We start from the raw sequence: 25381 nt of genomic DNA, 5'->3' as shown, positions 1-25381 counted from the left end.
AGCACCTAAAGAAATGTTCAACATCTTTATTCATCAGGGAAATGCAAATCAAAACAACCCTGAGATTCTTGCTTTTTCTAGGGCATAGTTTCCCTCCTTGTATTGCTTTTCTCCATCTATTATCCTTTGTAGGGCTGGATTTGTGGAAAGACATTGTGTAAATTTGTCTTTGTCATGGAATACCTTGGATTCTTCATTTATGGTAATTGAGAGTTTTGCTAGTTACAGTATAGTCTGAACTGGCATTTGTGTTGTCTTAGGGTCTGTATACCATCTGCCCAGTATCTTCTAGCTTTCATATTCATGAGAAGTCTGCTGTAATTCTGATTGGTCTGCCTTTATATGTTACTTGACCTTTTTCCCTTACTGTTTTTAATATTCTTTGTTTTGTGCCTCTCATATTTTGATTATTATGTGACAGAAGGAATTTCTTTTCTGGGCTAATCTATTTGGAGTTCTGTAGGCCTCTTGTATGTTTATGTGTATCCCTTTCTTTAGTTTATGGAAGTTTTCTTCTATAATTTTGTTGAAGATATTTACTGGCCCTTTAAATTTGGAATATTCACTCTCTTTTATACCTATTTTCCTTACATTTGGTCTTCTCATTGTGTACTGGGTTTCCTGGATGTTTTGGGTTAGGAGTTTTTTTCATTTCCTTTGTCTGTTGTGCTAATGTTTTCTATAGTATCTTCTGCACCTGAGACTCTCTCTCTATGTCTTGTATTTTGATGGTGATGCTTGCGTCTATGACTCCTGATGTCTTTCCTAGGTTTTCTATCTCCAGAGTTTCTCCTTTTGTGAATTCTTTATTGTTTCTATCCATTTTTAGATCTTTTATGGCTTTGTTCATTTCTTTCACCTGTTTGATTGTGTTTTCCTGTAATTATTTATGGGTTTTTTGTATTTCCTCTTGTATTCTTTTGGTGATACTTGCATCTATGACTCCTGATCTCTTTCCTAGGTTTTCTATCTCTAGGGTTGTCTCCCTTTGTAATTTCTTTGTTGTTTCTATCCATTTTTAGATCTTTTATGATTTTGTTCAATTCCTTCACTTGTTTGGTTGTATTTTCCTGTAATTCTTTAGAGAATTTTTGTATTTCCTCTTTTAGGGTTTCTAGCTATTTACCTGTGTTCTTCTGTATTTCTTTTCTGGAATTACTTCTGTCTTTCTTAAAGTCCTCTATCATCATCATGAGATGTGATTTTACATCAGAGTCTTGCTTTTCTTGCTTGTTGGGGTATCCAGAGCTCGCTGTCTTAGGAGAAATGGGTTCTGATGATGCCAAGTTGCCTTTGTTTCTGTTGCTTATGTTGTTACCATTGCCTCTGGCCATCTGGTTATCTCTGGTGTTAGCTGGACTTGCTGTATCTGACTGTGGCTTTTCCCTCCTGTAAGCCTGTATGTCAATACTTGTGGGAGACCAGTTTTCTCTAGGAGGAATTTAGATATGGAGAGCTGTGGCACATGGTCAGCTCTAGGGTACAGATGGAAACCAGAAGAATCCTGATTCCAGCTGTTCCTTGTCCTGATAACTCTGAGTGGGTCCCTCTTGGGCCAGGAATTTAAGCAGAAGTGGTAGTCTTACCTGTGCTCACAGGTGTGTCAGGAATCTTAGGAGACCAGCTCTGTTTTGATGGTTTTTGGGTATGGAGAGCTGTGGCACAAGTTCAGCTCTGGATGCAGACTGAAACTGGAAGGATTCTGTCCCAGGCTATTCCTCAGTTCCTGTGCCCTCAGGGCTCAGAATGTGTCCTTTCTGAGCAGAAGTGGTGCTCAGCACTCCTGAGAGACCTGCTGTATTCCAGTGGTATTTGGGTATGACTCTCTGTGGCATGGAATCAGCTCCAGGCACTATGACACAGAATCAGTTCCTGGTGCAGATGGAAACTGAAACGATCGTACAGTTTTTTTTTTTAATACATAAATTGCTCTATTTATCACCTCTCTCTTTCTCTCTCTTTCTCTCATTCTCATTGTTGCTCTTTCGCTCTCTTTCTCAAAATAAAACCAATCAAACAAACAAAAAGCATAGGAAACACATAAAGTCCCTTTAGTTTAGGCCAGTTTCTCCTAAACATGGGACTTGCCTTGACCTCTGGTTGATGTACTCAATGTCATTCAATGGAGAAAAATGATTTCCATCTCCCAGCAGCTGTCAGTTGCAAATAACTTTTGGATTAGAGGTTGTCAGCTAAACTTATACACATTGAAGACTCTCTCTGGCTTCCCTACCTTTAGCTATAACATTTATATAATTCAGGAGTTGGTTGAATTTCCTATTTAACTTTGATAAACTTTTTAAACTATTGAAAGATTATCTATATTTTTGCTATGATATTATATTATCTAGCATTCCCTGCATCCTTAGTTTCCTCATTCAATGTCAGGGTTTAACACTATTATCTATTTAAGAATATGCTTTAAAACTATTGCTCCCAATTTTTTATATCACATATTTTCACCATAATTTTTCTTGCACATTTCTTTTATCTTTATTTTTCCATCCACACATTTTCTTATCTCAATCTGTTCAGTTTATTCCTACAAATTTTGTGATCATCTTTATGCAAGTAGATTGAATCAATGTTTCAAATCAGAACTCTGCTGAACTTGGGTCAATATGTGCAGGTGTTATTTCCTTCTGAAATTTGATGCAAAGATTTCAAAATTAGCAGCCTGTAAACAACTCTCATGTCATTGTTTTCATTTCCTACATGATGTATCATACATCATTAAGTTGTAGTACATTTCTCAAAAATGTTTACATCTCAAAAATTTATCAAGATAACCTTTGAGCATTTAAAAATAACTAGCATATATCCATATGAATAACATTTTCCTTATTAAATCAACATGTCTTAAAAGAAAATGCTTTACTGTTAAGTCACTGGGTTTTCACACAGTCTGACTGACACAAACCTCTACTGAAATTATATAAATAATTATCCACTGACAATAAGAAAAATATAATATTTTATAACATATCATAGGGTAGCTACAAAGAAATAGTGCGATTTTTATATATCCTTTGTCCTATTCATCTGCCTTCTCCACCAACTTTATCTTCTGATCTCTCTTGATGATTTCCTTTTCTTTCTTCATCTGCCTCTGCTTTCTGCAAATGTATTCTACTTCCTCTGCTGCCTGTTTACCTTAATATAACCCCCCTAATTTGCTACATTGTTTCTACTCTTGTTCCAAGAACAATACAATCAAATGATGTCACACACAAACATGAACACATAGACACCAATACATTATATTCAGATGAGATGCAGTCTAATACTTTCTTTTTTACTGAATATAGATTTTTGTCTCATACAATATTTTCTGACTACAGTTTCCCCTACCTACACTCTTTTCTGTGTCATCTTAACACAAGCAACAGTCATCACAAAGATAGAAGACTTCACATGAGGAAATGCTTCCATGATATCCAGATGTAGGGCATTTTCTCAATTAGTGACCCAAGTGTGAGGGCCCAGCCCAATGTATTGTACTCCTCGATTCTGTAAAAAACAGGCTGAGAAAGCCAGGAGAAGCTGTCAATATCCAGTACCCCTCTGTGGCCTCCAAATCAGTTCCTGACTCTTAAGTTCCAGCCTTGCTTTAGTTCTTACCTGACTTCCTCCAGTGATGGAAAAATGATCTGAGAGTATACGATAAATAAATTTTGCTGTCTAGGCTGGCCAGTGCCCTGAGCAGACCTTGGACACAAACTCCACAGCTAGCACCACAACAACCAAAGGAAGCTCCACTCCCAGGTGCTCTAACATGCCCAGGATCAGAGAAGATGAGGACACAACATCTGTCCCAACACAGTGAGTAACTGGGACCAGCAGGATCCAAGCACACAGGAACTCTGCCAGCCCAGTGACACTGGTTTCTTACAGTCTGTCTGGGCCTGTTCTCTGAGCAGACCTTGAGTGCAAAGTCCACAGCCAGTCCCACATCACCCAGAGGAAGCTTCGCTCCCAGGAACTCTAACAAGCCCAGGATCTCAGGATCCCAGAGACACAGGATCCCAGAGACAGCTTGACTCAGAGGAGTTCTGGTACAACCAGGATCACAGGAAAGACAGGCTCCAGTCAGATTTAGCAAGGGAGGTAGCACTAGACATAACCAGATTGGAGGGGTGGAGCTTAAGAAAATAAGCAACACAAATCAAGGTTACTTGGCATCATCAGAACCCAATAGCAAGTCCTGGGCACACAATCACACTGGAAAAGCAAGATTCAGATCTAAAATCAATTCTCATGATGATGATACAGGACTTTAAGAAAGATATAAATAACTCCCTCAAAGAAGTACAGGAGAACATAGGTAAACAGCTATAAACTCTTAAAGAGGAAACACAAAAATCCCTTAAAGAGCTACAGGAAAACACAATCAAACAAGTGAAAGAAATGAAGAAAACCATACAGAATCTAAAAATGGAAATAGAAACAATAAAGAAATCAGAAAGAAAGACAACCCTGGAGATGAAAAACCTAGGAAAGAAATCAGAAGTCATAGATGCAAGCATCACTAACAGAATACAAAAGATAGAAGAGAGAATCTCAGGGCAGAAAACATTGACACAATAGTCAAAGGAAATGCAAAAAGCAAAAAGCTCCTAACCCAAAACATCCAGGAAATCCAGGATGCACTGAGAAGACCAAACCTAAGGATAATAGGTATAGAAGAGAGTGAAGACTCCCAATGTAATGGGCCAGTAAATATCTTCAACAAAATTATAGAAGAAAACTTCCCTAACCTAAAGAAAGAGATGCCCATGAACATACAAGAAGCCTACAGAACTCCAAATAGACTGGACTAGAAAAGAAATTCCTCCCATCACATAATAATCAAAACACCAAATGCACTAAACAAAGAAAGAATTTTAAAAGCAGTAAGGGAAAAAAGGCAAGTAACATATAAAGACAGGCCTATCAGAATTTCACCAGACTTCTCACCAGAGACTATGAAAGCTAGAAGAACCTGGGCAGATGTCATACAGACCCTATGAGAACACAAATGCCAGCCCAGGTTACTATACCCAGCAAAACTCTCATTTACTATAGATGGAGAAAAATATTCCATGACAAAATGAAATTTATACAATACCTTTCCACAAATACAGCCCTAGAAAGAATAATAGGTGGAAAACATCAACATAAGGAGCAACACTACCCTTTAGAAGAAACAAGAAAGTAAGTAATCTTTCAACAAACTTACACAAACCTAATTCTACCTCTTACAACAAAAACAACAGGAAGAAACAATTACCTTTTCTTAACATCTTAATATGAAAATTAATATTACCAACATATCCTAATTGATTGAAATCCAAAAATATAAGGAATTAGAAATTTGTTTACTGTCATCTAATGGTTTCTCTTATTTGGTAATTGGAGAAACAGGTCCAATATTGCACAATCCATATACACTTTCTGCTTGTTTGTACATGACAGTGACTTGCTGTGTACCACATAATGGTCTTGAGATCTTGCTTCTCCTATCTCAGTCTCTCTATTAGTAGTATTGTTTATTTCATGTTTTTACACTATACTATAGTTTTCAGAACAGCTTACATATTTCAAAAGTATTTATACAGCCAAAAGAAACATAGACAATTAACTTGGGAGGTGGCTTACAAGAGAACAACAAAGAGTGAAATTGAATGCTTTCCTTGATATTTGTATTATATCAAGTTTGAAGACGAGGACTTTATAAGTTACTCTTTCTCTGAGATGAATGCTTTCCAAATTATCACAGCCAATGAACCTGATTCTTACCCTCAACTAATGTCTGTGCCACCCTCCAAGCAGAACCATTGTTCATTGAAACAGTTGGTGAATGACTTTATGGATAGACAATCTTAATGCACGCACCATTTCTTAAATGAACTTAACCTGTTCTCTGTGGGCTGAGAATAAACTCACTCACTCAAGTTAAATAGATTTGACCATAGCAGGAAATCTGTATCCAAAAATCATGCCTACAATTCAATCCTTGGCACAGCAGAACTGTCAACTCTCAGCTTAGCTACGATGGAGGTAAAATCCTTTGGTGATGTGAGGGTCATTGAAGTACAGCCTTATTGCACTGAAATCCAATGTCTAAAAATTGTTCTTATTTAGGGCTTGTACCACAGGAAGAACCAAGATTTTAAGCTCTACTAAATATAAAACAAACAAAGAAACAAACAAAAAGACTATATATATGTTCATTTAAAAATACTAGTAGTGATGTATTATTTTAATACATACATTTAATATGTTTGGAGTGATTTAAAATTTATACTAAGAAAAATGTATGTATTTTCAGAATTGCTGTAGACAAGCATCTACATAAGACTGTTAAATTGATTGTTGTTTTATATCAAACAACTTTTATAACACTCATTTTTATTGTTATAATATTATATAAATTTTAAAGAATATGGAAATAAAAGGTATTGTAGGTATTGAAGGGGGTCTCTGGGAGGAGTTGGGGTACAAAATGGAAGCAAGAACATGATTTAATTCTATTTACTTAAAATATATTTTAAATGTTAACAAATTCAGATAAATTGAAATCATGTATCTTTTCTCTTAATAATGCAATAAAACTTAAATCAATAAAAGAAATCACAAAAAAAAGATGAATAAATCTTTTCTTCCATAAGTTGCTTTTTGGTTGTGATGTTTTGACACATCAATAGAAGCCATAAGTAAGACACATCCCAACCCAACCTCTCCTCTCCCACAGATCCACTCCTCCATTTTCCTTGCTTTGGAAGAGTGAATACATCAAAACAGGACAAAATAAGATACAATAAGACAAGGCAAAAGCCCTTATATTGAGACTGGACAAGGCAAAGAAATTTATCTTTCCAAGTCTGAGTTAATCAATAATGTTTTCTGCTTGCAACCATTTTGCTGAAATTTTCAAAATTTATTATTTTTTCCAGGGCTTAATAAAATTCTACTGTGTGGATATTGTACATGCCTCCATCTGTTATAAATCTAGGCAACAGTGCAACAATAAACATAGATCTGTAGGGACTGCTATGGTGAAACATATAGTCCAATATGTTCACCCAGAACTGGTAATACTGGGTAATGTCTTACTTGGTAATGTTATAGTTCTATCTTTAGTTTATTGTGAAACTTCTATAATATTTTCAAAATATCACTTATAACATCACTAGTTTGCATACTTATTCCAAGGTACAAGGAGTTATTTACTCTACATCCTTGCTGACTAATGTCTATTTTTCTTGATGAGAGTAGTACTACACAAGGTGTGATAGAATTTCAATTCAGTTTAATGGGCATTTTCCTGATGCTAATGATGTTGAACATTTCATAAAATGTTTATTAGGTATTTGAGTTCCTAATGTCTATTCAATAATTATCCCATTAATAGAGAACATTATGGATGTGTACATTTTCCCAATTCTGTATATATTCTACATACTAATCCTCTGATGATACATAATACAAAAGTACTTTTCCCCATCCATGTGTTTTCTTTGTATTCTGGGGATTATTTGCTTTGATATGTTTGATTTTTGTATAATCCCAGTTGTCAACCTGAAGTTTATTTTCTAAACCCCTGTAATCCTTTAGATGAAGTTCCTGCTATGCCTATATACTATATATGCCTAAAGTGTTTTAAAACTGCCATTTTCACAACTTTTATGATATTTTTGATTTTTTAATGATTGATTTTTTTTTGTTCCATAGGAAATATGCACCTAACTTGATTCTATAATTTTGAATATTCAGTTCCTCGGGAGTATTTGTTTAGGGCTTTGCTTTTTACCCAATGTGTACTTTTGACACATTTATCAAATATTATGTTAGAATAGCTTGGATATTTACTTTTTGGTACTGTGTTAGATTTCTTTCACCTTTATCTCCGGTTTTATGACAAAACCATGATGCTTTTGTACCTATAGTTCTGAAGTATATTCTTTGGTGATATGGTGCTTTTTCTTCTAAAATTGCATTGGCTTTTGGGACATCTTTTGTGCTTCTTGATCAACTTTGGAGCTTTGTATTTTAAGATTTTAGTTAAAGAATGATGTTGGATTGCTATAAAAATTGTTTTGAATCTCTGAGAATGAGAAATCTTTCCACACTCTAGAATCTTCTTATACTTTTAAAATTTTCATTTCTTATAGTTTTCATTTTAGATATCACCCATTTGCTTACATCAGTTGATTTCTAGATATTTTATTTATTAAAAATTTCAAGCTCTTATGAATGCAATTTTTCTCAATTTATTTTTTTCAGCTGGTTCCTTATTGATACATAAAATAAAGTAAAATAAATCATGAACTTAAGCATATTTGAATCCTGCTACTATTTCGAAGATTTTTTTTTAACCTCTATACTGACATTCACAAAGCCATGTTCTTATTCTCCCACCCGCAGACCATAGGATTCATTCCTAAGACTCTTCCCCTGCATCTTATCTATTTTTTATTATATTCTTTGAACATACTTTTCAGAAATGATTAAGGTATTCATTTGTATTTCTCTCCTTTATCCTTCTCTAACATAATTTTTATTTCTATTGCAAATATCACTTGATTCCTGCCTTTCTATAAATGATGCATTCTATTTATAGATGTGAGTCCAATGACTCAAACTTTGTATGTCTGGATGGAAACTCATATAATATTAAGGTGTGGTCATATTAATTAGTTTTCCAATTCAGCTTGATTTTTAAAATAAATCCTTAATGAATTTTTAAACAGAATACTGTTAAAACAGAAAATTCAGATCAGCAATTAGTAACTCACACCTCATATAAATTAGAAGCATTTTGTATAGCAAGAATAGTGTCATTCTGACACTGATCAGCAGCCTACAGAATGGGAAGGAGTTTTATCATCTACACATCTGATATAGGAGAAATATCCAAAATATATAAAGAGTTCAAAATCCCAGATATCAGGAAAACAAGTAACTCAATTAAAAATAGTATGCTGGGCGGTGGTGGCGCACGCCTTTAATCCCAGCACTTGGGAGGCAGAGGCAGGCGGATTTCTGAGTTCGAGGCCAGCCTGGTCTCCAGAGTGAGTTCCAGGACAGCCAAGGCTATACAGAGAAACCCTGTCTCGAAAAAAACCAAAAAAAAAAAAAAAAAAAAAAAAAAAAAAAATAGTACAGAAAAACTCTAAAGAGAGAATTCTCAAGAGGTAACCTAAAGGCCTGAGAAATAATTAAAGAAATGCTCAGCCTAATTAGCCATTAGGGAAATGCAAATCAAAACTATTTCGAAATTTCATCTTACATACATTAGAATGCCTAAGATCAAAAGAGAAAAGAATAAGCAACAGCTTATGCTTGTGATGTGTAGTAAGGTGGACACTTACCTATTGCTGATGGGAATGCACATTTTACAAACACTGTGGATATCAGTATATTGTCTCTTCATGAAGATGAGATGTACCTCAAAATCCAGCAATAACAGTCCAGAGATATGTGAAAATGTTGCTCATCCTACCAGAGAGAAACTTTCTGAAATGTGTTCATTGCTGCTCATTTCATAATAGCCAGAAATTGGAAACAACGTAGATAACCCTTAAGAAGACTGCATAAAGAAAATATGATGCATTTACACTATGGTGTATTAATCAGTGATCAAAACTAATTGTGAAATTTACAGATAAAAGGATAGAACTAGGAAAAAATCTTCCCAAGTGAGGAAACCTAGACTCTCAAAGATCAATATGGTATGCATTCACTTATATGTGGATACTAGATGTTACGTCTAGATAACCAAGCTAACATCTGTATCCCATAGAAGTTAGATATAAAGTAGGCAACAAGGAGGGATAGATATCTCATAAGGAAATGGAAATAAAATAGAGAGTTACGGATTGATGGGAAAGCCGGAATGGGAAGATTACATGGGGAGAGGTATGCAAGCGGGGGATGAGGAAAGAATTAAGGGGGAAATAGCTATAATTAGGGGCATATATAATTTCTCATTGAAATTGCCAAATAATGGGTTAAAGAACTACTACTCACCATATCTTGTTATCAAATGAAAGATCTAGTACCTAAATTGGGTTACATCCACTTGAATTATTGGTCAAAGTATTCCTTGGGAATTCTCAAACAATGCATACTATTGCCAAGACTACAGTTTGTCTTCCATATGCTGATGCCAAGGCCCAGTTGCAGCAGAAAACACATAGCTGATTGAACATGAAGAAGTAGAGTTGAAATCAATATAGAGCCTTCATCCTTAAGTTCTGGGATCCTTGACACAAGAAGGTACTCTATATTCTGCCAGAAGAAAAATGTGAACAGCAACAGAGCCAGAAACCCTTTGACCTATGATAGTGTCCTGTCTACAAGCTATACTAGTGCAATTGTGGCAAAATTTGTTGGAGAAACCAACCAATATCTGATTGACAGAAGTCCCCCAAGGTAGAACCCATACCTGATACTACTAGGTGATGTGGAAACTAAGACTAGGTGGTGAGGAAAGTAGGAATACATGCTTTCCAGGGCACTCCCAAATACAGCAGGTTTTAGCTTCATATATTTTCTTCAATGTTGGCTTATGTTTTAATTTGTTCTTGTCTTGAAAGCTTCCTTCTTCTCCACTAGTTTAGAAGGTGACTTCTCAATTTCGGTTGTTTGTACTTTTAGGGACTGACAAATGTCGTTTCATGTTTTTTGACTTTTAGGAGATATATGATACTGGTCTGAAATTTTTGTTTTGTAAATTGATTTATGTTTTTCTCTGATAGCTTAATTTTTACATTTTATTTATTATTATTTATCATTTTGTTATTAACATCATTGTGTATGCATTTCTCTATGTAAATTGTGTGTGTATGTGTGTGTGTGTGTGTATGTGTGTATCTGTGTGTGTTTGTGTATATCCATGTGTGAGTATAACATGTATCTGGGGCAGGGATATGCCTACCATGGCATGCAAATTAAGGACAAAGAACTACTTTGTGGAGATTGTTCTCTATTTCTGTCTTTATGCGGGTACTAGTTACCAGATTATGAAGTAACACCATTGACCCACCTGAGATATCTGCTATCTTAGTAGCCTGCTTAAGAGTTTTCTTCTCCTCCTTCTCCTGCTTCTTCTTCTCTTTTCCTTCTTTTGCTTGTGCTTCTGCTTCTACTTCCACTTTTTCTTTCCTCAGTTTTTAATGTGCCTACTGGTAAATGACATGGAGAGACTCTTCCCTGGAATGTTCCACAGTTTCCTTTCCAGACAGGTCATGCAATGTGGAAGACTACAACTCTGTACTGTTCTAGCTGGAATCTTTTTCCTGTTGAATTCCACTTTTCCACATACTTACATCCCACAGATCTTGCAGAATACTCCTCCTTCTGCTAATTTTAATTTTTAAGTCTATTTTTAATGATGGTTCTTAAATGTTTTAAACTTTCTTTTATTCCACTATCCACCAGAGGTAGTGGAAAAGAAAGGAAGAAGATCTTCCTTTGGGGAAAGTGAAGCTGTTTAAAAATCATTCTTTGGAGCAAGTCCCATCTATGTTGTCAGGAAATTAGCAGTCAGTTCACAGGTCAGCAAGGGCAGCTTGAAGTATGTCCAAACATGTCACAGATATACCAGCAATGCAGTGCAGTAGAGTTGGGACACAACAGAGTAGGAACAGCCAAGCTTCAACCAAATCTGCAAGAGTCAGTATGAGGAACCAGGGCCACCAGGAATGCCAGAAAAAGTTCTTGACTCTGCTTCTTTCAACAAGCAAAGACACAAGACCAATAAGCATTGTACAGCTTGCTCAACCAGCAAGCCTCCAAGCCAAGCCGAGTCTCCAGTCACAGCACGGTGAGTTCTATTTATACTCCATCCAAGCATCACGTGTCCTCCACAGGTCTTGTCTCAGCTTGTGAGTCTCAGCAAAACTACACCTGAATTTGTCTCAAGTGACATTACTCTCCCAGTCAACACAAGCCCTAATAAGTGGCAAGAAGCCATGGCACACCACCAGAATGTTTTTGGCACATTTCCCTTTATGAAGTCCCGACAAATGAAGCTCAACCACAGAGTGTAAGGTGAACCAGTACCATGTGTGCTATTAACAAATAATCCTGCATCATGTGTCCTTTCACATGCTTTCTTTAACAGAACATCTTTTCAACTGTGTCTGTTTTTGTGAAATGTTCCTTCATGAGTCTGCCTTAGCTTTTCATTACCTTTTCATTCAGCAAAATGTTCCTTTGTGTGTCTGCTTTAGCAAAACATCCTCTTTGCTTGTATCTGCATCAAGAAAACACGTCTTCATGTGTTTGCTACAGCAAAACACCATCCAGCCCAATGGACTTTCCCAAGAACCCTTAAGTTTCTATGACAGCATCCTTCCTTATTACTAAAAGTCCATCACCTTTTTTACTACTAAAGAGCTCTCTTTCCTTTAATTCTTTTTCCTGAGACTTTGGATAGTTCTTTTTGATCCTAATTCTTCATTGTTAGGTCACAAAGAAGTAGCTGTTGGTCCATCATCTTACACAGACCTCTGAAAATCCAACAATTTTAAAAATGTAAGAAGTATGAAAATTTGTTAACCCATCCAGGATCTTCTAAAATTGTTGTTTTTCCATGAATTGTTGTTCCACATTTCAAATCTTGGAATTCTTTAATCATTTACAACTTTATTCTCACATTTAAGACCTGTATATTCAGACACCTCTATATGTAACAATAATTCTCATTTAGCACACCCTTCCCATCTTAAAGGAAATGTTACAAGACAGTTTCATTTTCTAAATATTTTACATAACCATTTCACACATTCACCTAATGTTCTTCAATTAGTATCAGGAACAACATTTTATCTGATAGTAGGTTTCTGGAATTACATTGTCGGATCATATTAAAGAATAAATGCCTTTTGAAAGGCATAATTTCCTCTGTGTTAAGATTTGAGAGTAAACAGTCTAATTATGTCAAGTGCCACATCCGCTGCAAAGAAAGGCAATTGTGGACTTCAATATGTATATGAGATCTAGATGACTTGGTCAGGTTGAATTCTGCTACATAACAGCTAAGTTGGTAAAAAAAAAGAAATACTAGCTTTGGACTTTTCAACTTGTAATCAAGTGTAAATGGATGGTATGGATCCTATCTTCCTTATAGTGAATTATACATAGGAAGCATAGTCCCACTATCCACAACTTTGCTAGGGTGACCATCTGTCAGGTGGTTGCATCTTATGAAATTATACTTGTGCTCAGGCTACTTTTCTTTTCTAAAACATAACAGTATTTATATAAGTGTTAGAAACAAATTGTTTATTAAGAGATGGGATGCTATTGTTAAATATTGTTTCATCAAATTCTTAGCTCTTTCCTAGCACAGATATATTTTTAAAAACTAATCAAAGAAATACAACAAGCACCAAATATATAAAAAATATAAAACAAAAATATGATATAACACTCAATATGTCAAGCTGAACAAGCAACTATAGATATCTATCTAATCAAACACTAATTTTTGTTTTGATGGGATGTTGATGTGATTGGTGTTTATAATGATAACTCATTATAAAAATCCAAATAATCCAAGATAATCTGGATGGGCAAGATTACAGCATTTCAATGGAGGTAAGAACAGAGCAGAAGCTTGTATACACCAAAAACAAGTACTGCCATTGACAAAGCTTCAATCATTTCCATGAGATCCAGCCTGTCATTTCTGATAGACCCCTTGTTGATTTCAGTTTGTGTAATCAGCCAACACATAACAGGTAATTTCTTTGTATTTAATCTATATATATGTGTGTATATAGTGTGTGTGTGTGTGTGTGTGTTTGTGTGTGTGTGTGTGTGTGTGTGAGAGAGAGAGAGAGAGAGAAAGAGAGAGAGAGAGAGAGAGAGAGAGAGAGAGAGAGAGAGACTCAAACTAAAAAGAACCAAATGGAGCTAGGATGTTAACTTAGTGGGTTGGTGATGAGCTTGTGCTGTGTGCATAAAAATCAGAGTTAAATACCCAGAACCCACCACAAAAGAACTGAATGTAGTGTTAGGTATTTATACTCCCACGAAGCAGAAAGCCTTGAGACTGGCTGTCCTATCAAGTTAGGCTAGTTGGTGAGTGTGAATCCAGGAAAACTTTGCCTCAAAACTGGAAAAAAGAATGAAATAAATGAAAAGAAAGAAAAGGTAAAATTTGTAAATGGTCCCTGAAGGGCAACATCCAAGACTGTCTTCCATATGTATACATACACACACATGCAAGTGCACCTTACCACATATGCGTACTTATTCATATACATGTGTAACTTTATTCATATACATGTGTACCTTTTGCATAAACACAAGCCCACATATTAATGAACACACACACACACTCACACACACACACACACAAAGAACAACAAACTAAAGAGAAAATTGGCCAAATAACATATAGTAGTTCCAGAGTAAATATTTTTCTTTTATTACAGAAATACTATTAAAGGGGGCACACTGATAGGGTTTAGTTAATACTAGCTTCTATAATGAAGAGTACAAAAATCTAACCTTTGATATAGTTTATTTAAATTCATTTAATTTTTTTTTTTTAGAATGGGCAAAGATGACTCATAGAATAAATATGTTTGTTGTTCAATCTCCATGAGCCATGTGGTGGTTATATACATATATGAGAGATACTGTTGAAAGATGATAGAAAGATACATAAAAAGATAGATAGATAGATAGATAGATAGATAGATAGATAGATAGATAGATAGATAGATGCTAGACATACAGATAGACAACGACAGAAAGATTAGAGACAGGTAAACTGATAGAAAATAGTTTAATTGAGGAACTCTGATTTATAGAATACTCTTAAATTCCAGAACATGAAAAGTCTTCCAAATATAGTTAAGAAGCAAATAAACATGAGAAGAAAAAACTCAAATAATTATCACACTAAATTAGATTCAGAGAGTTTCTACAAACCTTATCCTGACTTCTGTTTTAATTAGAAATAGATACATGGAAGCAGTGGCTTTAGAAGAAGAGGCAGACATGTGATTTCACTGCTCTTATAGACAAGTCAATTATCTAATATACAACTTCATTTTTGATATAATATTTGTAAATGTAAGAAAGATAGTAACAACATTAACAACCAACAACAATGATAATAAACTAGCTTAACTTGGAATTCTGTGGGTTTATACCTATAAGTCTACTGTATTAATTTAGCTTCACAAGGTCATGTCATTAATGCTCTCTTTTTATGAATGGAAACTATTAAAGACTGGCAACCAGATTGGCCAGGCGGTGGTGGCATACGCCTTTAATCTCAGCACTTGGGAGGCAGAGGCTGGTGGATTTCTGAGTTCGAGGACAGCCTGGTCTACAGAGTGAGTTCCAGGACAGCCAGAGCTATACAAAATAACCCTGTCTTGAAAAACCAAAAAAAAAAAAAAATCTCAATTAATATAAAATACTAACAACATTGGTCATAACATCATGGATAAATACTTTTATGAGAGAAATTGCATCACATTTAAGTGGGGGAGAAGTCAGAGTTAAGGCAGAATATCTGCCCTGATCCCCTTTATATTGAAACCTTTACTAGTGTCTTGACTGTCTGACTTCACAAAGACTTTAAATGTTAAAACACTGAACCTCTAAGCTCTCAAAGGAAAAATATGACTTTCTAATTTAATGCCCAAATTTTCTGTTGTACTGAGCATTGACACATCCCTTCTGTGAATTTATATAATCAAAGAGTCTTCGAACCTGAGATAACTCAACTTTAGAAGGTTTTAAAGGTTAAAAGCATAGAGTGATTTAAGTATTTAGAGGAGTAAAGGAGTGTTTTCTGAAGCAAAGAAATCACTCTAAGTTATTCAAAGGCTTCCTTCTCCTCAGGGCTGCTGAAATAATTGGATTCATGGATATCTGAATCACTGGCTTGGTGTAGGGAGGAACCAATGTCACTTTCGATATTCATTCTGAAATATGTGCTCCACTTTAACATTTCCCTTAAAATGAATTTTTGACAGAAATAAATACTAAATATGCAAACCAAGACCTTGGGGAAATTATTTTAACAACATGCAAATGTATATCAACAACCTCACAACGTAAAGTAAATTTAAGAGAAATTATCAGTTAAGTCACTGTGTTTAACAGTTTCCTTGAATAAGTATTCCATATATTTAACTCATGATGAAAAGTTATATTTGTATTAAAATATTATAAAATTTGGTACAAATATGAATTATACTGGCATATAACTTTCTGTTAAGTTGTTAACTAATGAACAACTTTTAGTTTTAAAAAGAACAGAGTAAAAAAAAATCTAAAAATAAGATGAATATGGCAAATTAATTAAATTAATATTTTATATACAGTTTTCTGACACAAAAAATAATATCTACATCTTAGTTAATTCATGTATCAATTTTATATAAGATGCCTCATTGTTTCAGGATGTCTTAGATGGCTGAGGAGAACAGAAAGTAAAGCAAAACAGTCTGGAATTTAAAAAAGGAGGATGGACTGGGGAAGAGTGTTTCTTACTACAAGGTATTCTTTTTTGTTTTGTTTTTTTTTTTTTTTGGTTTTTTTGTTTGTTTGTTTTATTTTGGTTTTTCAAGACAGGGTTTACCTGTATAGCCCTGGCTGTCCTGGAACTCACTCTGTAGACCAGGCTGGCCTCGAACTCAGAAATCCACCTGCCTCTGCCTCCCAAGTGCTGGGATTAAAGGCGTGTGCCACCACTTCCTGGCTTACTACAAACGATTCTTACAAAAAATTGTGTCATAGTTTGATTCTTACAAAAAATTGTGTCATAGTTTGATAGGTGGAACTATTCTTCAAGTAAAGACAATAAATTGGCAAAATCTTGGGTAAAAACAATTTTGTATGAAATATTTGAACACGTCAATTTTAATTTGTGGAGGATTTTATACATGAATATGCAAATCAATTCCACCCCTCCCTCTCTGCTCTCAACTCTTCACCGCCCACTGCATCCTGTGGCCTATGCTCCCTCTCATATTTGTAACTTTATAATTTTTTAATTATTATTATGTATCTAATCTATCATCTATGTATCTATCATCTATCTTTAAATAGAGTGATGTGTATATATATCACATATATATGTATATATATGTGTGTGTATATACATATGACATATATATATATATATATATATATATATATGTATGTATATGTTGCATACAGAAACCTGAAAGACAGAAACTCTAAAGTAACTGTAAATACTGACTAGGAAAAGCAGTGTAAGACAGACCTCTCTAAACAGATAGAAATATCCAGTGGCTGAAGAGTTTGAATTAAAGAAGTTGTGGTTCAGCTGAGTCGTGTATTTTGTTAATAACACTAGTAATTCGGTTGCAACTGGTCACATCACAAAGAAAAATGTTGGCCCAGCAATGCATTTATATGCTGCTTATGGAGACATGAATCAGAAACAGAGCACACAGTGCACTGGTCAATCAATCTTGCTTGGCCAAGTGGGAAATAAGAACTAAATAGCAAACTGGTAAACTGTCTCTGTGTCCTTGTTACCCTGAAGACTCCAGAACAGTCCGTATTATTCACAAAGGTACTTTGTGTATAATTGGACCTCACTAAAAATCATTGTCATACATCAATCATGTGATTTGTGAAAAATATTAATTTTCACATCCATGATGTGCTTCCTTCAATGAGATTCAGTTATTACAGGCAGTTAGTTAACTATTTCTGCAGCTACTTTTTATATATTCTTCAATATATAAGATAGTGTTTTTAATAGATTAAAAGTAAATGTTAAATTGTCACATATATGTGATGGAAGTAATGAAAAAAGAGTGACTCTGATTATAAATTATAAAAGCCTCAGCAGCATATTAGCATTTACTGACTGTTTATTTTAATAGCCCCTATGTGTAAGAAACTGCTTAGAGAAAATCTTATAAAGATGGATGGATAGACAGGTCAATTTAAGTCTGTAAGTTGCTCTATCAATGGATTCTTCTATCTGACTTGTTGACAATGTATTTTCAGAAGACTTAGAAATAAATTTGGAAAGATCTCCTCTTTATAGCAATTAACTTCATTACAATAGATTCATATACTATCTTCTTGATTAGAAAAGTTAAATACTGAAAAATTAAGTACTACCTAATTTAATCAAGGTGAATGAAAAGTTTTATTATGTTAAATTATGAAAGAAATATCATCCAAATCTAATATGCTCTAAAATATATTACTTTAAAAGACAAACATGCCTAACTAGCACAATTAAATGTCTACCAGAGAATGGCTTACATTCGTATTAACCAACTGAAGAATAAAAGTAGAAGGTGCAGCTTTCTTTCTCAGAGAGTACAGAATATAAAATCCTGGTGATGATTTTATGATTGCCCAAATAGAACCTCCATTACTGAAATTAGAGTAGACCAAAGTTTCCTTTGTAGTGAAATCTTGGCATATAATATTGGTTCAACCTTCTCATATCCAACCTCTCAAGAAGCTCCTCTACGAAATATAATTGGAGAATTAAATTGAAAGAAATTGACATTTCATGTACAGAATAAATTAGCAAATTTTTGTTAAACCTTAGAAAGAATACATTTGAATCCCTCAAACATCAAAGAGGAATTTAGCCAGCATAAGTGAAGGTGTTTTTAGTTATACCTTTATATTTCAATTTCTCACTAGAATTATTACTTTTATATCCCATAAATCTTTGAATCTTCTAGAAAATGGATTTGGACTTAGACTTACATCTCTGCTTCTTTTGAGTTCTATGTGATGCATCCATTAACTTTCCTTGGGAGCTGAACCATTTTTGAAACATTGTACATGAATGAGGCTGTATAAGGAGATTTCTGAAACCTTGTGAGAAAACTCCAAATAAACAAGGTAAGAGTCTTGCTATCTCTGTTTCTTCATAACATGGGTGATTCTTGGTATGAACTTTCATTCCCACTCTTTCCACAGGTGTAGCAGGTAGGAAAGATATGAGTGAGTTTACTTCCACTGGTGATGTTCACAAGCTTCTATGAAGACACGATTTTGCTCCATGTGGCTTGTCCTTTTGGTAATACACTCAGCTAAACTTTCTTAACCCTCAGAATATAAACCATCTGATACTCTGAATAATGGTGGCTACTCTTTAAGACTTCAATCTGCCATACTTTTTGGCTCTGTCCTTTAGGTTCATGCTGCCATTAGTGTTAAATAAGTGGTGCCACAAATCAGGGATCTGAAATCAGCCATGAGGAATCAGAGTGGTACCAGGAGAGGAGATATCATTTGAAATGTAAATAAGGAAAATATCTAATTAAAAAAAGAAAGAAAATGCATATAAATAAAAAGAAGTTATTCCTGTTCAAGTTTCGGCCATTTGGGTATTAATTTGCATATTATTAAAACACTTAAATAAGAAAAGAGGATATTAATCATTAAAAAGAGATGGTATATTCCTTGAGTAAATATAAACTGGATGATCAAACCAAAATAAATTGTAAAAGAGATGAGAGAAAGAGAGAGAGAGAGAGAGAGAGAGAGAGAGAGAGAGAACGGGAATTTTCCCTGTTCAAGTAAAATTCAATGTAAAAAGAGCACTGAATGCTATGCTAGTGACAACTCCCTCAGCTCCTTTATTGGAGCCTCCTTTACATATGCCTTAAAATGACCTTGAAGTATGGGATGTGGAATCTGATAATATAATTTTAATTTTTTTTCACTTTTTGATGAAGACTTAGGACAGCCTATCAAAAAAATTAACTGTACATTCTAGGCAAGCTATATAGCACATCAGGGAAAAATACATTTGTTTACCCAGGCTCATGGGCTTCATTTGGTATTTCCTGTGCAATTTCAGCAAAATCAAAATGTATACCTTAATAACACTTAAAACTCTAGAAGAAGGGATGACATTGGACAAGACCTTGCATATTATCTCAAGGGGAAAGAAAGAAATACAGCCATTTAAATTTAGACTAAAAGAGGCATTTGAATATCATGTGGATATTTCACTGCCTTTAAACTTACTTATTTTCCAAAATAAACTATCTCCCACAGGTATTATAGCACAAGAGGATAAAAACTTTGGAATCGATCTATTTACACCATAAGGGCCATAAAACAGTAACCAATTAGAGTTACTCTTCTTGCTCAAATAGTAAGTCAGAGGAAGACCCAATCTCAATACTCATATGAGTTTAATCTGTTCTGCATTATATTACCCTTAACTATCAACTAGTTTTTAAGAGTATCACAAGACTGTATAGATTTTCAAATTTCATTCACTTGATATTATGAAAGGATAGGAAATCACTATTCCCCTGACAAAGTATGGGATTTTCTCATATAAAGTAAACTTGTGATCACAGAAATGTTCAACTTTATGACATTCAACAGGCAGATACTATTTTATAGATAGCTCATCTAAAGGTATAGGATGGTCTCATAGTCCAGAAATTTATCTATTAATACTTCTTTTTCTTCAGAAAGGAAAGGTAGAACTGGCTGTTTTGATTCACTTAGTATGGTTAATTAATAAACCCTTAAATATTGTTTCCCATTCTGCTTATCATTTCCATCAATAGATACTCGTACTCATGCACACTCTAATCCCTTGGTTTTATTGCAGAAGGAAATGACTAATCTGTTGCATTAACTTGCCCTATTTTTACTTCCCCAGATGAAAACTGAGAAGGGTTATGCATCTATCATTCCAGAGGGATATACTGAAACACTGTTGATAATTCTCTAGCTCCTTCAGCCTTGGACCATCAAGGATGACTGCAAAAAGCAAGGAGACAATGGAAGTCACCAGAAAAATAACTAACCTGCAATTAAAGAGAGACAAAATTTACCCATGGTTCATGTCACCACTGAAAGGACAGGTAGATGTCAAAGGATACCATATTGAGGTCCATGATCCATGCTGCTGCCAGAAGTCATATTTTTGTCTGTGATCCATATTACCACTGAAAATATCACTATATTGATATCAGATGCAGATGCTAGCAGCCAACCATTGGACTGAGCAGTTGGTCCCCAATGGAGGAGTTAGAGAAAGAACTGAAAGAGCTTAAGGGGTTTGCAACCCATAGGAAGAACAACAATATCAACCAACTAGACCCCCAGAACTCCCAGGGACTAAACAATCAATAAAGAGTACACATGGAGTGACCCATGTCTCCAGTCGCATATGTAGCAGAGGATGGCCTTGTTGGGCATCAGTGAGAGGGAGGCCCTTGGCCCTCTAAAGGCTTGATGTCCAGTATACTAGTGTAGGGGAATGCCAGGGTGGGAAGACAGGAGTGGGTACGGGGCTGGTTGAGCCTCCTCATAGAAGTAGGTGGAGGGAGTATGGGATAGGGTGTTTCTGGAGCGGAAACTGGGAAAGGGAATAACATGGTACATTCTTCCACGAAATGGAAAAAACAAATAATCTTCTTTCCCAGTTGTGTAGATGGCTGCAAACTCACAGTAGAATGAGAGACATAGAAGGCCTCTGTGACAACAACATCACTTTGAAATAAATACATAAATTAATTAAATAAGTAAGTAAAAAAGAATGAAAGAAAAATGAAAAGAAATAGTCTTTTTTTCTATTTATTTTTTCTTTTTATTAGATATTTGAAAAGAAATATTCTTGACAAAAAAGTGATTGAAGAAAACTCTGAAAATTGATAGACATGCTGAAGTATAACTCTTCACAGTTGATGGCTTCAGGCAGGAGTGGAGTTGGGCAAGGATTCATTTTTCTTTCTGAAGCAGGATTCTCTGTGTTTGACATGCTCTAGTCTGTGTATTAGCAACAACAATTAGACATGACTTTCTCCTTCTCCTTCTCCTCCTCCTCCTTCTCCTTCTTCTTCTTCCTTTTCTTCTTCTTCTTCCTCTTCTTCTTTGTCATCTTCCTCTTCCTCCTCATCCTTCTTTTGTCTCTGTCTCTCTCTCTCTTTCTATCATAACAGTGGTGGTTTGGATATGAGAGGACTGGAAAGTGAATGTAATTGGGGTGAATCACATGAAATTCCTAAATAATCAATAAAAAAATTATGTTGGCAGAACAAAGGAAAAAATAAATATTGATCATATCATTAGAAGTCTAATCTATCCACTAAGGGCCTAGTTAAGACTTATGCTCCAAGGGAGAAGTTCTATTACTAATGACTGTCTTTATGTCTTGATTTTGGGACCATAATATACTCATTCTTTCATCTGGAGAAAAAAATGCATTTCATTTTCTTGAGATTTAAATCACTTCCTATTTGCATAAAATATTACATCATTTGTATTCTTTCTTTTTTTTTATTAGATATTTTCTTTATTTACATGTAAATTTCTCCTTTCCCACTTTCCCCTCCAAAAAACAAAGAAACAAACAAAACAACAAAAACAAACCCCTGTTGCATCCCCCCTCCCCATGCCTGCCACCCCACCCTTTCCCACTTATTGGCCCTGGCATTCCCCTACACTGGGGCACAGAACCTTCACAGGGCCGAGGTCCTCTCCTCCTATTCATGATCGAATTTGCAATCCTCTACTATACACATGAAGCCAGAACAATCAGACCCATCCATGTGCAGTCCTTGGTTGGTGGTTGAGACCCTGGCAACTCTGAGGGTACTAGTTAGTTCATATTGTATTCTTATTAAAGTCAAATATGGACTTATATCGTATGTAATACAGCATGTTCTTCAGGAAGAATGCTTGACAGAGAGGGCTTCCTTAGAAAGGGTCCCTCCTCTCAACCCTAAATTAGGAAGGTATAGGGATTCTAATGATGAGCTAACTTTAGTCGAGAAAGCTCATTCAGAAAAAGGAGCCACCAAACATCATGACGAGAGGTGGCCTTCTTGCATGCCTTCTGCTCTGCCTGTGGCTTCTACTGCAGGAGATGCTACCCAGATGGACAGGCAACTAAGTAAATTAGAGTTTGAAATTAATTTGCAGAAATTGACTGGTGAGCTACCAGAACTAAAAACAGTGTCAAGTTCAGAAAAGAACAGGTACTCTGAGACATATCAATCACCACTAGAAAGAGCTGTAAATCAGGCTCATAGGAAAGGGCAGGATACATCTGAAGTGCTGGCTTTCCCTCTTCTTGAGGTAATTGATCAGCAAAACAATAGTGTCAGACAATATCAGAGTTTAGAGTTCAAGGTGATAAAAGAGTTAAAGGCAGCCGTGGGACAGTATGGCCCTACAGCTCCATTTACACAAGCTTTATTGGATACTGTGATGGAGTCAAATTTAACCCCTCAAAATTGAAAGACTCTATGTAAGGCTTCTTTGTCAGGAGGAGATTTCTTATGTTGGAGTTCTGAGTGGCATGAAGCTAGTAAGAAAACTGCCACATTGAATGCTCAGACAGGGAACCCAGATTGAGATATTAGCATGCTTTTAGGAGAAGGTCAATATGAAGGCAATGTTAATCAGATTGGGTTTTCTGCTGGATTGTATGCTTAGGTTGCAATGGCGGCCCACCATGCATGGATGGAATCAGTCACCGATGAAAGGCAATCTCAGTGGAAGTTTAGCCACCATCAGACAAACCCCAGATGAGCTTTTCCAGGATTTTGTGGATAGGCTACTAAAAGCAGCTAGTAGAATTCTTGGAGATTCTCAAGCAGCTTGTCCTTTTATTACACAGTTGCCGTATGAGAACCCTAATGCGGTGTGTCGAGACGCTATTCGACCACACAAAGTATAGACAGATTTATCCGGATATATTCGTTTTTGTGTAGAGATTGGGCCTTCTTATAATCAGGGCAGAAACTTGGGGATTTCTTATAGGAAGAAGCATTTTGATTGTAAAGGGACTGCAGATTTATCCAGGTGGTATAGATAATGATTATCAGGGAGAAATTAAAATCATGGCTGCTTCTCTTTGTGGTATTATAACTGTACCAGCTAATCAAAGAATTGCATAACTTATTTTAGCTCCTTTGTACCCAATACCTTCCACATTTGTTAAAAATGAGAGAAGACAGAGTGGATTTTGTTCCTCTGATGTGTACTGGGTTCAGTTTATTACTAGTAAGAGACTTAACCTTAAATTAATAATAGAAGGAAAAAGCATTGAAGGATTAATAGAAACTGGAGCTGATGTAACAATTATTAGAAGACAACATTGGCTTTCAACTTAGCCTTTGTCTGATACACTTACTCACCTCCAAGGAATTGGTTATGCCAATAACCCAAAATGAAGCTATAAACTTTTAACCTGGAGAGATGAGGAGGGCATTTCAGGACAAATTCAGCCTTATGTCAAATTTGCCTATTACCCTTTGGGGAAGAGATCTCTTGTCATAGATGGGTCTTATATTGTATAGTCCTAGTGAAGCAGTGACTTAGCAGATTCTAGGGCAAGGCATTAAGACATTTTGAGGTCTTAAGTCTCACTCTAACACTAAAGGCTCAGGGTATTTTCCATAATGGCCACTATCTTGCTTGCATCCCATGCTGATAAAATTCAATGGGTTAATAATATTCCACTGCAGGTTGATCAGTGATCTTTATCTAAAGAAATGTTAGAAGCTGCTTCTTTGCAAGTGCAAGAGCAATTAGAGGCAGGGCATCTAAGAGAATCTCAGTCTCCTTGGAAAACTCCAATATTTATTATCAAGAAAAAGTCTGGTAAATGGAGATTGTTACAACATCTAAGAAAGGTTAATGAAACCATGGTACCTATGGGAGCTTTACAACCTGGGCTTGCATCTCCAGTAGCTATTCCTAAATGATATTATAAAATAGTGGTAGATTTGAAAGATTATTTCTGTACTATTCCTTTGCACCCTGAAGATTGTGAGAGATTTGCTTTCAGTGTTCCTTCTATTAATTTTAAATAACCTATGAAAAGATATCAATGAACAATTCTTCCTCAAGGCATGGCTAACAGTCCCACTTTATGTCAAAAGTTTGTGGCACAAACCTGTGAGACAACAATGGTAAATGATCTATATTGCCCACTACACAGATGATGTCTTATTAGCAGGAAAAAATCCTAAGGATTTATTTTTATGCTATAGGGATTTACAACATACCTTAACTGATAAAGGACTGCAAATAGCTCCAGAAAAGGAACAAACTCGGGATCCTTGTAATTATTTGGGCTTTAGACTTACAGATCAAGCCATTTTTCCCCAGAAGATAGTTATTTGCAGGGACAGTTTAAAAACCTTAAATGATTTTTAAAAATTATTCGGTGATATCAGTTGACTTCGCCCCTATTTAAAGCTTACTACAGGAGAATTGAAACCTTCATTTGATATTCTTAAAGGGAATTCTGATCCTATCTTCCCTAGATCTTTAGCTCCAGAAGGATTTCTAGCCTTACAGAAAGTAGAAAGAGTCATTAAAAAACAATTTGTTATTTATATAGATTATTCTTTGCCCTTACACTGTAGCTGTACAG

The 25381-nt window shown here is 35.3% G+C and overlaps 1 long non-coding RNA gene across 1 annotated transcript in view; it reads left to right on the top strand.

Moving 5' to 3' along the window:
• Nucleotides 1-20849, top strand: part of LOC116071397 — a 43842-nt gene extending 22993 nt beyond the window's left edge. Inside the window, exons 4-6 of the long non-coding RNA XR_004110871.1 lie at nt 16419-16515; nt 18702-18864; nt 20651-20849. This is a non-coding gene — a long non-coding RNA (uncharacterized LOC116071397). The remainder of the gene's footprint in view (nt 1-16418; nt 16516-18701; nt 18865-20650) is intronic.
• The last annotated feature ends 4532 nt before the right edge of the window (nt 20850-25381 follow it).

This window comes from Mastomys coucha, unplaced genomic scaffold (assembly GCF_008632895.1).
Source record: "Mastomys coucha isolate ucsf_1 unplaced genomic scaffold, UCSF_Mcou_1 pScaffold22, whole genome shotgun sequence".
NCBI classification, from domain to species: Eukaryota; Metazoa; Chordata; class Mammalia; order Rodentia; family Muridae; genus Mastomys; species Mastomys coucha.
This window is presented reverse-complemented; position numbering and strand designations above follow the sequence as displayed.